Source organism: Suricata suricatta, chromosome 13 (genome assembly GCF_006229205.1).
Source record: "Suricata suricatta isolate VVHF042 chromosome 13, meerkat_22Aug2017_6uvM2_HiC, whole genome shotgun sequence".
Lineage (NCBI taxonomy): Eukaryota > Metazoa > Chordata > Mammalia > Carnivora > Herpestidae > Suricata > Suricata suricatta.
In genome coordinates, this window is record NC_043712.1 from 56476554 (window position 1) to 56494027 (window position 17474).

The 17474-nt window shown below is 35.7% G+C and overlaps 1 long non-coding RNA gene across 1 annotated transcript in view; it reads left to right on the forward strand.

Annotated features, from left to right (window-relative positions):
- Positions 1-17474, forward strand: part of LOC115276602 — a 1186317-nt gene that overhangs the window by 51122 nt on the left and 1117721 nt on the right. The gene's annotated exons all lie outside the window — the stretch shown is intronic.

Consider the following 17474-nt stretch of genomic DNA (forward strand, 5'->3'; position numbering starts at 1 on the left):
GACGAATGGATCAAGAAGATGTGGTATATATCCACAATGGAGTACTACATGGCAATGAGAGGGAATGACATATGGCCATTTGTAGGAAAGTGGATGGATCTTGAGGGTGTCATGCTGAGTGAAGTAAGCCAGGCAGAGAAAGACAGAAACCATATGTTTGCACTCATAGGTCTAACAGGAAAACAGGAGAGACCTAATAGAGAACCAAGGGGAGCTGAGGAGGGAGAGAGAGTTGGGGAGAGAGAGGGATGCAAGACTTGAGAGACTATTGAATGCTGAAGGTGAACTGAGGGTTGAAGGGGAAGGGGGAGGGGGGAAAAGAGGTGGTGGTGATGGTGGAGGGTACTTATGGGGAAGATCAATAGGTGTTGTATGGAAAACAATTTGACAATAAAATATTATAGAAAAAAATATAAATAAATAAATCATAGTTATATCTTTCTCATGACTATAATGAAAAATAAAACAAAAAATAATGCTGTATTTGTATTTGTCAGGGTCTAGTTATTGAAACAGAAACCATTATCCATATTTCACATGAGGGAACGGGGAGTGCAGTGAATTGGTCACAAAAGAATCTACAAAGGTTGAATAGCAAATGGTAAAGGGAGATGACAATGGCAAGTTTGTGAACAAAAAATAATATTGGTTAACCCACAGGTCTGCACATGTGTCTATGATGTTAATGATGCTGTTGCAGTTAGTTTTGGATTCAACAATGAAATTTCACCTCTCTCAAGGCTGGAACTACTATAAAAGGGAATGTCTCAGCCTATCAGAGTCTCAAATGAATCACCTTCGGTCAGCTAATATTATGGCCATTGCCAGGACAAGAAGCAGAATACTTGATCCCCTCCGTTTTTCCTGCTTCTTATCTCCTTCCAGTATCTTCTATTGCCAACATTTGGCAGAAGTTTGCAATCATAGAAGCCCAGAAAACATAATTCATTGGAAAACCAGCTTTATCAGTTTACAGCAGAGTTTTAAAGAGTGTTATGGGTCTAGGGAACAACAGGTAAGCAAGTAGCACAGATGATATTTCAAAATCTGTGGATTGCAGGGTATGTCTTCTCTGTTAAAGGTAGTCTTATAGAAATTACCTTCGAAGGACATATTTCTTACAAATGCTTTAGACCACTGTGATTTTATAACCAAATAATCATGTTACTCTAGGAATCACACAATACATTCACTTCAAACTTTTTTTTTTTTTTTAACGTAACAGCAAATTTTGTTCAAAAGAAAACATTATTGCGTTGGTGGTATAGTGGTGAGCATAGCTGCCTTCCAAAAGAAAACATTATGTGTTTAAATCTTTTGAAAGTGCAATGTTCCAGGCACCTGGGTGGCTCAGTCAGTTGAGTGTCTGACTTCGGCTCAGGTCATGATTTCACAGTTCATGAGTTCAAGCCCTGCATCAGGCTCTGTGCTGAAAGCTCAGAGCCTGGAGCCTGCTTCTGATTCTGTGTGTCCCTCTCTCTCTCTGCCCCTCCCCTGCTCATGATCTGTCTCTCTCTGTCTCTTAAAAATAAATAAATGTTAAAAATATTAAAAAAGAAAGTGTAAAGTTTTAAGTCTAAGCACATACAGCTAAACTTAAGAGACAAAGGAATGAAAGAGAACAACCACAAATGGAAACAATACCCTTTCAGTAACACATACAGAATTTGAGCATAATTTCTGAGTTTGAAATATTATATTAAATATATACTTTAAAAATCAATGTAATTTATTAATTAGGAATATTTTTGGTGAAAGTTAGAATTCTAGTTAAACTAGAATAAGCTTAAATATTAAGGGGAAGATACTAGTTTGCATAATCAAACCATAAGAAATATGCAGTCTTAGGACTGATGACACATAACATTTGTTCCTGTGTCTTGTTTGTATGTATGGGTATTTCTTTCAGTCTTTGCCTTTCTCATTTCTTCTTCTGTCTGTCTTCTGTTTCCCTTCTTTTCATCTGGCTATTCACTGGCATTGGATCCATGATGAATATAGCACATTAAAGCTTGTTTTTTCATAATTTTAAGATCAAGAGCTAAGGATTTTTTCTCTCAGTTAAAGTTAACAAATCCTAATAAAGAGTTCTAATTGTCCCAGTTTCATGTGACCTACCCCCCAAAAATATGATTGAGAGTGAGGAATACTGTACTTGTTTGTGGTTCATTTTTTGCCCGTTACAGGAGAGAACAGTTTTTCGGAAGTGGAGATTACATGGACGTGGACACCCTAGTGCACCTATGAAGGATAGGAATTACCTTCAGGTTATGTTTCAATTTGCTGGATACGAAGAGAAAGGTCTGACAGTTTTCTTCACAAACTGTAGAAAAGTGGTTGAGGAACTTTACAGTGTGCACCACAAATTGGTTTAGTAATGCCACCGTTCTTTTCTGTTGAATAGCTGGCACCTTGGTCAGGTCTATGCCTGACCCCATGAGAGGAAGCCCGTCCTCATCCATCTGTATAATAGCCTCATCCTCTTATATGGCCCTCATGCTCATCTGCCTCACATGCCTCATATGGCCTCTCACTACTTCCATCATTTTGTAAAAAATTATCAATGTTATATTAGCTAGATATATTAAATCTAGTTAACAGCAATCATAGATGGATAAACATTGCTTTTCAACTTACAAATTACTTCATAAGATATGATATAAATCAGGTTTTCTAAGCAAAGTCTCACTGTAAATCGATTGATATGCTTTGGTTCTCAGGGCTTAAAGGTGGTCCTGCATTGTAATCCAAGATTCCAGTTGCTGTAGTGTGCCCTTTGTACTACTCTACTCATGTAGAAAATTTGTCAGTACAATAGTACTTGTTGGAAAGACACAGTTAAAAACAAGGTTTTATTTAAGTTTAAATAAAGTATATTTAATGTCACTTATGGTTGTATTAACTTCCTGAAATGTATCAGCCATTAATTCAGACGTATTACTCAATATTACCATATTCATACTCATATGATGTCAATATAGTAAAAGAATTATTCATGATTCCAAAATGTTTTTATTAAATTATTTAAATATGATTCCTTGTATTTCAAGTGTATGCATAAATTAAAATACTTCACTAACTTTTGAGTGTTGTTATTACATCTCTCCTTTCCTTAATACAAAATGCTTTCCCCAAAGAACTTTTGTTGTTTTTAATTGTGGACCACAACTACAGACATACAGCAACAATGACAACAGTGTCAACTGGTAAACATTTCTACAGTTTCCTTAAGTAAAAGGGAAATTAGATAATTTTGAACACTTATGGTAAATTAATCTTTGTACAGTATTTCTTCATAGACCTAATTACTTGCTGCACTTTTCTGAGATTGTTAAGAGTAACATATTGTCACATAACAAATGAATTATTTTACTTTAAGGTGAATGGAATAATCACTAAAGGATGTTGCAACTTGAATCCTGAGAAACAGCTTTTATAGTACATATGCAGGAAAAACTCTGGCACAGTGACTTCTCTCTAAAACAGACCGTTCTCCATAGAGTTCCTCAGTGTGGATGCATGGCTATATAGTTTGAATGGATTCATAATGAGATAAAACATTAAGTAAAAAAGACACAGAAAACAATCTGATTTTGAAAAATTTGTCAAAGCATGTGAAAAGATGCTCTTTGTCATTTGTCATCAAAGAAATGTAAATTAAGACAACAGTGAGATGCCATAGTGCATAACTACTAGAATGGCTGACTTCTGTAACAGACAACACCAAAATATGGTGAAGATATGGAGCCACAGGAACTCTGATTTGTTGGTGGTGAGAAGGGAAAATGGTTCGGTTTCTTTGGAAGACAGGTTTTAGGTTTCCTATAAAACTCAGTATACTCATACCATGAGTTCTAGCCATCATGCTTCTTGGTATTTGTTCAGTGGAATTGAAAATGTTTGTCCATCCAAAAACGTATATATGTTTTAGAACCTTTATTCATGATTGCCAAAACTTGGAAACAACCAAGATGTCTTTTAGTAGGTGAATGTATATATAAACTGTAGTACATTTAGATAGTGGAATGTTATTCAAAGAAGGGGAAAAAAAAAGAAATTCACTATCAAGTCTTGGAAAGACTGCCTTAAGATGCATATTACTGAATAATAGAAGCCAATCTGAAAAAGCTATATGACATTCTGATAAAGGCCAAAATATGAAGACAATAAAAAAGATCTGTGATTGCTAGAAGCTTGAGGAAGGACAGGTGGATAGGTTAGGCAGAGAAGGTTTTTAGAGCAGTGAAAACACTCCCTGTAATATTATAATGATGGATATATGTCATTATACATTTGTCTAGACCCATTGAATGAACAACACTGAGTGAACCCTTAGTAATCCCTCTAGACTTTGGGTGATTACGATGTGTCAAAGAAGGTACATCCTTAGTAAAAAAAAAAATGTATTCTGGCAAGTGATGCTGATAGTAGTGGAGGCTATGCATATATAGGAACAGGAGATGGGCAAATGTCTGTATTTATCTCTCAGTTTTATTTTAAACCAAAGGTTGTCCAAAATTGCAAGTCTTAAAATATAAAGAAGAGGCAATAGAGTATGTTTGACTTATCTACTAATGTTATCAGTTAATGTTTTTCAGGTATTGTTCTTTCTTTCCATTTAATTGGGGATGTAAGGTAGTCTTCAGTATTCCTTCAAACAAAAATAAATAAAAACTAATAAAATTGAGGCATTCTGTGTCATCAGTTGACCTTTGAAATACTTAAAATATGATTTTTGATATACCAGAGGCCTTTATCATCATGTGTTTCATAAATGGAAGACACTTTAAAGCTGTAATCCAGAGAACAGGCTGGAGAAGAGTTTATGGATTCAGTTGTATCGCAAAGGAGAATACTGAGGTCCGACAGGTGACTGCTTAAGTCACAAAACAAAAAGTAGAACCATAGTTAATTTTTTTTTTCAAAATTTAACTCAATCTATAGCACTGGGCACATATTCACTTAACAAACAAATATTTACTGAATGTGTGAACTGTGTAGTATTCTGGAAAATGGGAATATAAAGATGATAGATGCATGTAATTATGTTCAGTTTGAATAAGGTGCAATGGGAGAACAACACAAAATTTCCAGTGTTTATAATTTAAATTAATTGGACATACCAGATGGAACCTAAGTTACTCCTGGTTCAAAATGTTACTATATTTACCACTAGATTTGAAATTATTAAATTGTTGCTTCAGGTCTTTTGTTTCTAATTTATAAAATTATCCAGATGGATAGGTATTATATCACCACTTTACATATAAGAACATCATGGATTTGCCCAATATTGTCATCAACTTAAAATAGAAAACCTGACTTCAGCCTTAGTAAACCCAAAACCTAGACATTCTCTATAATACCAAGCCACTACTGGTTTTCATTTTTGTTTTGAAGGAAAGTTTACATATCCATGGAACTAGAATTTGGGAGAATTTTTTTTATAAGTCTGCTTTATGCTCACTAAGAAATACATTTAGGCTTTCCCTGAAAGCAGTCTTCCTCATACATGTGCACCACATGTAGCAAGGAAATGCTCCTTCCACTAAGAGAAGAATTCTCCAGGGTCCATGTCAGTGCTGTGCAATAGGGCTTTCTGAAGTGCTGGACATACCCTCTATTTCTGCTGTCCAGTATGGTAGCCACTGGCCTCATGTAGCTGTTGAATATCTGAAATATGTCTACTGTAACATTGGAACTGAATGTTTAATTTTAATTTGATTTAAACTTCATTTAAAAAATGATGTGAGTGTTGAGTGTTTGGGACTTGCCTGGTGATACTGAGAAATTGAATTTTAATTTTAGTTAAATTTAAATAGTCACACTGGTTAGTAGCTAGCAAAATTGCTAATGGGTATTATGGGCCTGTACACACTTAAATGTGCATGAATGGATTTCAGAACCAATGGAACTCCTACAACTGAATATTATGTGTGCATGTGAAATTTTCATAAGGTAGTATGTCTGTCACATCCTCAAGGGATTAATTTAATGTTTGTTTTATTTGTTTTTGAGAGAGACACAGAAAGACAGAGCATGAGCAGAGAAGGGGCAGAGAGAGAGGAGACTCAGAATCTGAGCTGTTAGCACAGAGCCTGACATGGGGCTCAAACTCACTAACTGTGAGATCATGACCTGAGCCAAAGTCAGACACTTAATAGACTGAGCCACCCAGGAACCCCATGGGATTCATAGAAGTATTAAGACACGTTCCTCTCCAGGTGAAGTGTGAAAGGTCTTCATGTTTTGGTATTTTCTAACCTATGTATTTAACACAATGAGGTAACTTACACATCATAGGATACCAAGATATTCTCAGTAAAAAGCAGATAACATACACATTTGTTTGAACCAGTAGTAAATCTTAAGAAGATAGCAGGATGTTTTCAGTGAGAAGCAGATAGCAAACACATTTTATAACAATGATGCTAACATTCAGGCAGAAACAGGGCTAGGAGGCATTCTATTTGGCTCACACGAGGAAGAATACATTCATGACGGTTAGTAAGTAAACCTTTTGTCAACCTTGTTCTTTGATGTTGAAGGTGTAAGATCCATAGACACCCTAGAAGAGCTGGCTTTTGTAGATGAGTTTAAGTTGTAACTACTCTTACCTATCCTCACAATGGACACCAAATTAGCATATGTATGTGCAGTAACTTATGCCTGGCTCTTGTTTGTTTCTATTTCCTAAGTTAGGCTTTTTATCTTCGGGCCAGGATAAACATTATGCTGGTGTTCTTTAACTCCTTTAATTTCCATGTCTTAAGTTTGTGAAGCTCAATAGAAGAGCCTTTCCACAAACATCTGCAGTGCTTTGTTTAACTTCCTCTTTATAGAGGTGGGGATATTCTTCTTCCCATGAGGTTTCCGGGGAATATCAGTCTGATTTGGAACAGTATGAGGCCTAATCAATAGCAACAGGCTTAATTTTACATGAGCGATCAGTAAGGAGATGCCAGCTTCCGTCACCTGTGGCAGGAGCCTTGCAACGTCTACCATTTCCTTATTGTGACCCTGTCATCCAGCAAGGCTGGTGCGGCTCCCAGCACTTACTAAACTTTGCTTCTGAGCCTCTGGATATTGAAATCTCCCCAGCACAATATATAAAAATGAAATGAGATTTTCAGTAATGTTGAGGAAACACAATCAAACTCCTTTTATACACATACCTTAAAAATATAATTCCAAAGAATATGTGGAAAAAAAGGGTTCTAATTCCAAAATTATGTTGTTTTGGTGGTGGTTGCTAATATTCTTAAGCAAATATTTTCTTTTGAATTTTGGTAAATTAGGGAATATTGTCCTTACAAGTTTATTACCACATTCCAAAAATCTCAACAAATTAGTCCATTCATGCATCCATTATTCAAACATTGTAAAGGTTGTACTACTTGCTGGTCATTGTATTACCACTAATGATACAAATATAACAAGGAAGTGCTCCCTTATAGAAGAGAGGTAGGCAGCAGTCTGGTAGACAGACAAGTGACATCATAAATTGTAACACATCATGGTAAATATCACAATAAAATACAAGTGAAGAGTCATTGAATTTTTACTTAATGTTAGGTGCTATACTGAGTGATTACATTCATTTTTCTTTTGTAATCGCTACAACATGTTTTTCTGGCTTATTATTATTAGTTTTTACATTTTCCAGATGATAAAAATCAAGACTGAGAATTGCTAAGTGATTTTCCCTTGGCCACATAGCTTTAAGTAGCTGCACTGACTCTATTCTCAGATTGGAGAGGGTGGATAGAAAGGTCATGAAAGATTGAGAGAAGGCAGTGAAATATATATACAGGTACATTTTTATGATATCTCCTTGGAGGATTTGCTAAGCAGTAGGAATTCAGGAACAGTATCTAGACTCTTAAAGTCAAATTACTTTTACTTGGACTCTGAAAGTTTTATTATTTTTTCCTCCATCTATTTCTAATTAATGTCCCATCTAAATTGATTTATATCAAAGATTATTAAATTTTAATACAATGTAAGATAAATGGTGATACTTCATTATATTAAGCATATTAGCATAGTCTTAGGTTACTGTTTTAGAATGTTAGTGACTACTTTTATCCTTGTTCTTTAATGCACTGAATTTGAAAGAGATAAAAAGGGCACACTTTCAGCAGATTAGCCTTATTTAGTACATCTTAAGCATCTCAGGAGCAAAGACTGTGGTCATATTTGAATACAGAGTTTGTAGGGCACCATGTGAAATGAAAATGCAGGGAACATTTGTCTAAATAATACTATTTAGAATTTCAACAAGACCACAAAAGAGCATTAAATCAAACACAGGGCCTTCTCTGTGCAGGACTGTGTGCAAATGCACAGGTTGTGAGCTCATGAAAACAGCCCTGATGTTTTTCTGTAAAACACATATGTTTCTTCAGATGTGGCATAAATGCATATGCTGTATAGTATAGAAGTTTAATGTTCACATCTTTCAAACTTTATGCCCTTTCTTTGGCAATGACCTCCACAGCCATTCCTGAAGGAGCTAGCCCAGCTGCCCATGTTTTTGTGAGGTAATTCCATATGTGCGTTCAGGGGATGAATCCAGGGGTGAACCTCTAATCTGGGCTGAGCCAATCAGATCTCTCCTTGGAGAACCAGGAACATTGGAATGAGGATCATGCCATATTCAAAAGTTCTAAATTTCTAAAGCTTGATGTTTGGGAGATTTGGGGATAATGAGAACAGTATTCAATGCTCTGTGAATGAAACTATAGGAAAGCTGGACCTAAGACATTGTATCAGCCATGAGTTGTGGAGTCCAGCAAAACTGGAGATAGCAGTAAGAGAAGGAGGGAGATGGAAGAGAAGTGAGGAAGAAGGATGGAGGAAAGGGAGGAGAAGAAATATGCTGTATGGGGAATGAGTGTTCAGTCTCTACTATAGTCTTTTGACAATTAGTAATATGTCAGACAAGTTGCCATTTTACTTTTTATATGTACTTTTAAAAAGATGGGATATCCTTTTAAATGAGAGAAATAGAGAACAGATGCTGATTACAATTTTCATGACATCTTTCAGTTCCATGTGTTTTCTTTTTCCATAGGATGAATCCCCTATTACGACTTCTACTAATTTGACTGGATTGTGTTTCTTTATTTTAGGTCAAATAACCCTTGATAATGAAAGGTATGATGTGATTCCAATTGTTTGTGAAACTGAAGTAGAAATAAATCTAACCTGTTTTTCATGAGTCATCACACTTTCTACCATGAAAATTGTGACCCTATTATGATGTTAGTTTTATTACTCATTTGAATGTAATGAAAAAAAAAACCAAACAAAACAAAAACCAGCATCCAAAGTCCAGGTAATTGGCAGAGCACATGAGCTATAATTGTGACAGAAGGTTCTTGTTTCTGTTATAACCATGCAGGAATATTGCCTTCCAGTACATCCTCAATTCCATAGGATGCCCACTATTTTACAGGAATATTAACTGTATTTTTTTAATTTCCTGTATATTATTTTTCTGACATTTCTAACCAAATTATCATTTTTTTCTTTTGTTGACTATATATAATGACAATTGCTTGTTCTGTTGCTTCAGTTAATTGGTCTATTTTTACGATTTGATATCAATTCATCTCACTGTAGTAAAATTCTAAAACATAACTAGACTTAGACTTTTGTTTTAACCATTTATCTGCCCACATATGTTGCCAAAATGTGTTTTATTTGAAAATTATTTTTATGAGATTTTGAGTTTCAATGGACATTTTAAGTTAGAAGAAATTTAGGAAAATCCTTTCAAAGTGAAAATGTCCTGAATTTTTTTCTTCAAATGGACTATTTTAAATGGTCTTATCTGATCCAAAGATCGTGTTGAATATTTTAATAATCCAAAATCATGAAGAATTTTTATGAAAAGAAACCATAGATTTTTATTTGTGTTTGGGGAGCATGTTAACATGCTGTCTATTTTTCAAAGAGCTGATATGATGCCAGGGCATTGTTAAAGTCAACAAGCGTTAATGAACTAGAACTTGTTAACTTTTGGGGTCTTGCATAATTAGAAAGTATCATTATATGAATCTAGTTGTCTGTATTTTTTCTTTTCATTTTAAATGGGCATGTAGGTGATATATGTTCATTGTGCAAATAAAGAATTTGCATAAAAATATACAGTGTCATGGAAAACAACCTTTATAATATTCACTTTTATAATCCATTTTAATATATCTTCTACCATGTGTTTTTCCTAAGCATCTTCTACTCTAAAAAGGTCACATTTCATACAGATTTTTGAATTCTATTTAATTTTTACCTAATATTTTAGTTGATCATTTTATAAATAGGAAGTAATTTACTTAGTAATTTCCCTAATATTTGCTAGTTAGCTAAATCTTAGTTTTTGCTACCAAAAATACTCTGGTAAACATCTTCAGTTGCTAATATTGTTTCCGGTTTCAGATACTTTGTTAGGAAAGGGTCTCAGAAGTATAAAAAACAGTTACAAAGGCTCTTTATATTTTAAGACTATTTTATAGTTACTAAAAGTTGTTAGATTCCGAAAATCTATAACTAGTATATATTCCCACCAACAGTGCTATTTCACTGTTGTTTCGCTAGCAAGATTTTTTCTCTTCTCTCCACATCCTGCTCTTTTCCCCCCCTCTACCTAAATCCACTTTATTTCATTTCATAATTTGATTTTTCTTAGTGTATATTTTTATTTACAGTGTTTTTTTAATGAAGGAAATTTATAGATGGCTGGTTTCTTATATCTTAATGTTTGAGTTTATATTTCTTTCTGGTGTTTGACAACAATCTATAGTCCTATGTAGAACTTTATTTCAAATGCCTTAAGTTATCTGAATATTGCAGATGTTAGAGCTCATTTGTTATCAGTTAATAAAAATATTTTTGTATTAAGAACACAGTACTTTAAATTTTTAAATTATGTTTATTTATTTCGAGAGAGAGAAAGAGAGAGCGAGACACAGAATCCAAAGAAGGCTGCAGCTCGAGGCTCTGAGCTGTCAGCACAGAGTCCAACACAGGGCTTGAACCCACAAGCCGTGAGATCATGACCTGAGCTGAAGTCGGATGCTTAAATGACTGAGCCACCCAGGCGCCCCAAGAACATACAACTTCTTAAAGGCCAGTAAATATAATGGGTCTTCTTACCTTTTGCAAGAGACTGGTTTTCTCTAATCTTACGTGATTGGATGTATTTTTGGAGGTAGTGAAAGGGATGCTAAGGCTGTAAAACCCAAATTCCTCCTGATAGCTTGGCTTTAAGCCCAGAACTACAAAGGAATACCCCCAATCAAGTTTCAGACACATGTGATGGCTAGCTGCTAATGTATAATAGGTCACCTTCCTCTGCCTATTGATACAGTTCAAAGTACGATAACCATTCCTCATCTACACGATAAAATGTTTTACTAATTTTATTTTTTATACATCAAGGACATTTGTCTTTGTTTGCTTTGTTTTGTTTATCTCCCCTGAAAACACTACAATACCTTATTTTGATAATATGTTTGGCTTGGTTTTACCAATGTCAAATTGGACAAACTGTTATGACTTGAAATCAGGAGTTTTTCGACATTTAAGTTTGCAGTGGAAAGGTGTTTTGCTGTAGCTTCAAGGGTTTTGATTGACCTTTTATAAAGACTATAGTTGAACCAGAGAAAGAAGTTTCATAATTTAAGCCAGTTGGAATGGGTGGTGATTTCATAACCATTTTAGCACATTCTTTTATAAATGGTGATGCCATGGTCTTTAGAAATGTATAAACCTGTTAATAGCAACTGCCAAGTGATAACATTATCCTGGGACACTGGAATCCTGAAAAGCTGGATGCTGTTATGAATGTAGAGAGTGAAGGCAGAAACCATGGATAATACGCAATAATCAGAAAATTGACCCACAGGAGTGCCCGGGTGCATCAGTCAGTTAAGAGTCCAACTCTGGTTCAGGTCATGATCCAATGGTTTGTGGGTTCAAGCCCCACATCGGGGTCTCTGCTGTCAGTCTCTCTTTCTCTCTGCTCCTTTCTAGCTCTCTTTCAAAAATAAATACAAATTAAAAATAAAAGAGAAAATTGAACTGCGGTTTTGCATCAACAAGTAAAGAAAGTAAAACAATACTCTAATAAATCTTCTTACATATGTATATATATTTCTTTTCTTTCCCTTTTGAAACTGCTTAAGTATACTTTACAGACACACAGAGATGAGAAAAGAATAAAGCTAAGAAGTTTACAACTGGAAATGACCCTGGAGATTATATATACTTTCCACAGTTTTTTTTTTCCAGATGAAGAAACTAAAGGCCTGTAAGATTATCAAATGACTTCTCCAGAGAAGATCCAATGGAGAAAAAAATAATATATTGAAAAAAGAAACAGTTTAAGTGAGGAAGCATAATGCCATTTAAGGGTCAGGAATAGTAGAGTTCAATGGCAAATGGAAGGCATTCAGCCAGATACTAAAAGTCTTGATCATTAAAGCTCTTAGTTATATTTGGAATGAGCATTTGCATGGGAATAGAAGATTAAGGAATTGAATCCTGTGACTGCTGTAGTATGGGAGTACGATAGGCAAGCCATAACAAACAGATGCTTCCCACACTACCTATCCAGGTAATAATAAAGGGGGTATTAAAAGAATAGTATTAGTAAGAAGAAAATTATAGTAGTCTCCTAGAAATTTGAAAATAAAACCCAAATGTAAAATTATCATCCTTCATCCTAACACCTTCACTTCTAATAAATCTAATCAACAAAAATACCTGTACAAGTGAGCAAAAACCTGTATTAAAAGCATTCACTGACCAATTTGTGTGACTGCAATATTAAACACACTACAAATGTCCATTGATAGGAGAAGTAGTTCGGTAATTTTATATATATTCAAACCTTAAACAAAATGAATTGAATTTTCACATCAGTATTGAAAGAGTCCTAAAATATATTGGTAAGTAAATAGAGCATATGAACGTGTCTTTGTGTTTTAAAAGGGAAGTTTGCATGTAAATGTCTATCCTTGTACATATTTGGAGAAAATCTCTTGAGAAGCATGTAAATGAACTGGAACTATTTCTTTCAGGGGTGCAGTGCAGAGGCAGGAAGATGGCTATTGCTAGCAATTTTATGCTGTTTGAATTTCTCAATATACCTGTGTTGCCATTTTAACTAAAAAGATAAAAATAGTTAATATAATCTCACAGTCTACAACTAGGACCTTCTCAGCATAATCAAAGACATTTAAAGATTGTTCTGTGTTGTTTTTCTGTGTTTCCCCTCAATTCCTGACAAGGTCCTTGACACACTTATAAGTGATGTTCCACCTGCAGCTGCTCCATTTATAGATATTGTACTCTGCCTTGATAGTGGCTGTTCTGCCCCTAACTATATTCTGGACTTCCTAGGCAGGATGGACAGGAATGGGACAACTACTGAATGTACTCCAGTGATTCTCTGAATAGAAGGATTACTAGAGCTCACTATGCTCACCTCAGAACACTGTCAACAGGAGCCACAAATGCTGTCTGAGCCCAGTTTTTGTGTCCCACCTTGAACTTAATTAAATATATGATAGGATAAATAATAATCAAAAATACTATCATCAATGAATATAGCAAACAACTTAATGTCCCAGAAACTGGATTGCATCCATTGGGATAATCGCAGAGCCATTCCAGGAAAAGGGTACATTTCTTTTTTTTTAAATAGAGAGAAGGTAGAAATGCTTCACTCTGTGTTCAGCTTTGGCCTGTGTTAATGTCGCCTTGCTTACCCAATGTGAGAGTCTTTTTCTTTACATGGGAAGGCATAATTGCCACTTCTTTCTCTCTTTTCAGAGGAGGACTAAAAGAAGGAAAAAAATCTCTTGCCATAAATCTGTAGTGACCCTCTTCCACTCAGATCTTTTGTCTCCTAGAAAAATGGACCTCAGTTGGACTGACTGATCTAGAGTTGTTAGTGGTAGATATTTAAAATAGTGCACTTATTAGATTCTTGGAAACAAAAGGAAAAAGCCATAAAACTTGACAGAGACAGAGGAGTCAGACTATTAAACATGATCAAGTAGAAAGAAAGATAATGGAAGAATGAAGCAATCAGTGTCAGAGAAATAGGTTTGGGTCAGGAGGATAATAGAGTTTAAGTTTTCAAAAATGCAAGCAGTCCTTGTTGATGGTAAAGTTGATTGTATGGGGACCAAAATAAATGTTCAAAAAGTGATGTGAGAAGTCTTTGATGTTTAGGGAATTTAGAAGCTTTTGGACTGGAATGTTGAAATCCCTCAAGTTCATAATAAGGAGGAAATACTTGTTTTCCTTTACTTGGACTATAAAAAGAATAAATCAATAGAAAATGGAACAAAATGGGTTAAGGTAGGTATTATGCTATTTGAATACATTAATATGAAATGGTCTATATGCATCAATTTGGAGTTATGTAAATGATACCACGACTTCACATGACCACTGACACTGTGAATGCAAGGCTAAACATCTTGCAGTTATTGCAAGGTTGTACTCCAGAAAAGAGCTAGTCATGAATGTAAGCAAGATGATATAGGATTAATCCTTTGAAGAAGCAAAATGTTGCAGACATGGAGTTCTCTCTTGCCCAGCAAGTGTGCAGACACAGAATTGAATACGAGAGAGGCTGATGTCCAGGAGAAGACAAGAGCCCCGAGTAAGGGTCCTTACTCCATATTGATTAGGACCAGAAAGCTACAAATGTGATGGACATGTAGAAAGAGGTAATGAAGCAATGATCCTTAGCTCAAATGTGTGAGAGAAGGGAGTTTGGAAGACAAGGGGTGTTAGAGGTTTGGGTCAATACCCAGGGGTCTGGACTAGCAGATGTCTGTTTAGGGCAGGCACCAGGCATCACATCTGTTTATCTTAACTTGTCTAGGGGATAAGACAGATAGAGCATGCTACCTCGGGCTCAACAAAGCACTTTCTTTTGCTAATTAGCTCTGGGCAATTTCACCCCTGCTGCAGGCAGTCTATCACCCTGTTTACCTGTTTAGCTATTGTGGACATTTTTGTCCTGTGGAAGCAGCTCTATGCTTTTGTTTTATACTGGGGGCTGCCCCCCCCATTTATCTGTTCTCAGAATTTTTTGTTCTATGGAAGTGGCTTCTGCTTTATGTTTCTGTTCTATGCTGGGGTGCATTCGCCCTGTGGCTGCTTTCTGCTCTAAGCCTTGTTAAACCATTAGTGCAAGCTCAGGGAATTCCTAAACTTATTCCCCACAGCAAAATATACTGGTGACATTTGCTTAAAGACTCCAAAGGATGGCGAAGCTTGGTGGAATTGGCATGATGTTGATAACATGAGTGTAAAGTAGAGAATTAAGGTTGAGAAGATGTGGAAAGAGAATAATAGATGTAATCAACAGTGGTAGAGATGAAAGCACCTTGTTATGAATCTAAGGATTCTGAATATAAGTCAATAAAGTCATTTTGACTAGTACTTCTTCTAGGGGTAAGTTGTTACATTTTTAGCTTGCCTATGCCAAAGCCCAAAGTAAAATGGTCTGGAAGCAATAAAGCAAGGAAAGTGAATCATAGTTGCAAATGTGTAAATTTAATTATAGAGGTGTGTTAGAGTCTATGTGTTCAGAAGAGAGTTTTTGGGGTATGTGGGTAGCTCATGTAGTTAGGTGTCTCACTTTGGTTCAGGTCATGACCTCACACTTTGTGAGTTCAAGCTCCTTGTCAGAGTCTGTGCTGACAGCTCAGATCCTGGACCTGGTTTCTATGTGTATCTCTCTCTCTGCCCCTTCCCCGCTTGCACTCTGTGTCTCTCTGTCACCAATAAATATACCTTTAAAAAAGATATTTGTTTAATGAAAGAAATGTTTGTATAGCAATTGGAGAATGAAAGTTAATGCCAAGATAAATAAGGCCATAAAACCTAGACAAAATGAGCAATGGGATTGTGGAGTAAATAATCTGTAGAGGTGGAGAAGAAACTCATGTTTGACCACTTGAGGCAAGTGCACTCCCCCTTTGTACAATCAATTTTACAACATCTATGATGGACAGTTCTGTGTGCATATTTCCAGCATTTTACCTGAAGCACACATCATGGGGTACTTCTCCTTCTCTGCTTCAGGCTTTCTCCAATTTACAGAATCTCTCAGCCCACAAATGTGTGTGCATATGTGAGTGAAGGTAGAAGTTAATGCTCCCAAAGACCATCTTTAACCAGTGGGGGAAAGGGTCTGTAGATAATTTCACCAGATTCCCTTACTTTAAGTGTAACCATTATGAGGATTCTATAAGACTCCTCAGAGGGTCTCCACAAATCTCCAAAGTGATGGATCTCCAGTTGCCCAGATCGGCAAACAGCTCCATGAGGCATGTTTTCTTTCTTTTCTTTCTTTCCTTTCCTTTTTTTTTTTTTTTTTTTTTTTTTGCTTTGGCTTTCAGCTTCCCTACTTTCTTACTTCTGCTTCCTAGATTCACCTCAAAAATTATCTAAGTACACTCAGGTCCTCATGCCAGACTTTTCTTTAAGAAATCAAAATTAAGACAGTACTTTCTTTTCTCAGTAGGCAACTTACAAAGGGAATTTGCAGATAATGAATAATGTTTGGAATAGAAAACTCTAGTGAACATTATATGGATACTGATTAACAGTGGGGTATAGTTAGAATCAGTTTTGTATTTGCATTTATAATTATACAATCCCCTGAGGCAAATTTATTTCATATATGATATGCTTTGATATCATTTATAGGCTTGTTACCTATGGAATACCACATATCCATCCTCATCAGCCCTCCAGGGGGATGAAATTCCTGGAAACATTGGAGGCACTAGCATTAAAGGGAAGATGAGGTTGGGTAACTTGATGAAGCAGAGAAAACAGCTTTGAAGAGTCACAGGGAGCTCAGGAGGGAGCAAAAGACTTATATGAGCCATTATCTCCCCTTTGCCCCTTTATCCCTACATTTTTATATGTTAAATTCTTCTTCTTTTTCTTCTTTTTTAAACTAGTCTGTTGTTTTCCCTAACTGTAGTGGAAAACTCCCAAGAGTTATCAAATAGTTTCTATGAAGAACACAAATAACCTAAAGGTAAAGATGGTTCTACCTAGATCTAAGGATCTTCAGTCTCCTTACACCAGAAAGATAATCCTCTGCTGTGGCTACAAACTGATGAATAAGGAAATGCCCCCCAGAGGGCTAAACCTACCTGATAATCACTTGCTGGTTCTCTCTGTAATTCTTCCTCAGATTTTGCTCTCTGGCTTCATGCTCTAAGGTGCACCTAATCTCTGCTGGAATCAGGTCTGCTACCTTCTTCTTATTGTCCCTTAATCTCTCAAGTGAAGAGGGAGTGATTAATTAAGCTAGTGATTAATTTGGACTAAACATAGATTAAAATCTCTTGCCATTTTTCCTACTCTCCCCTTTCCCCTTACTCTTCACCTAAAATCTAAGACTTCATGAGAGCTAGCTCCTGAAA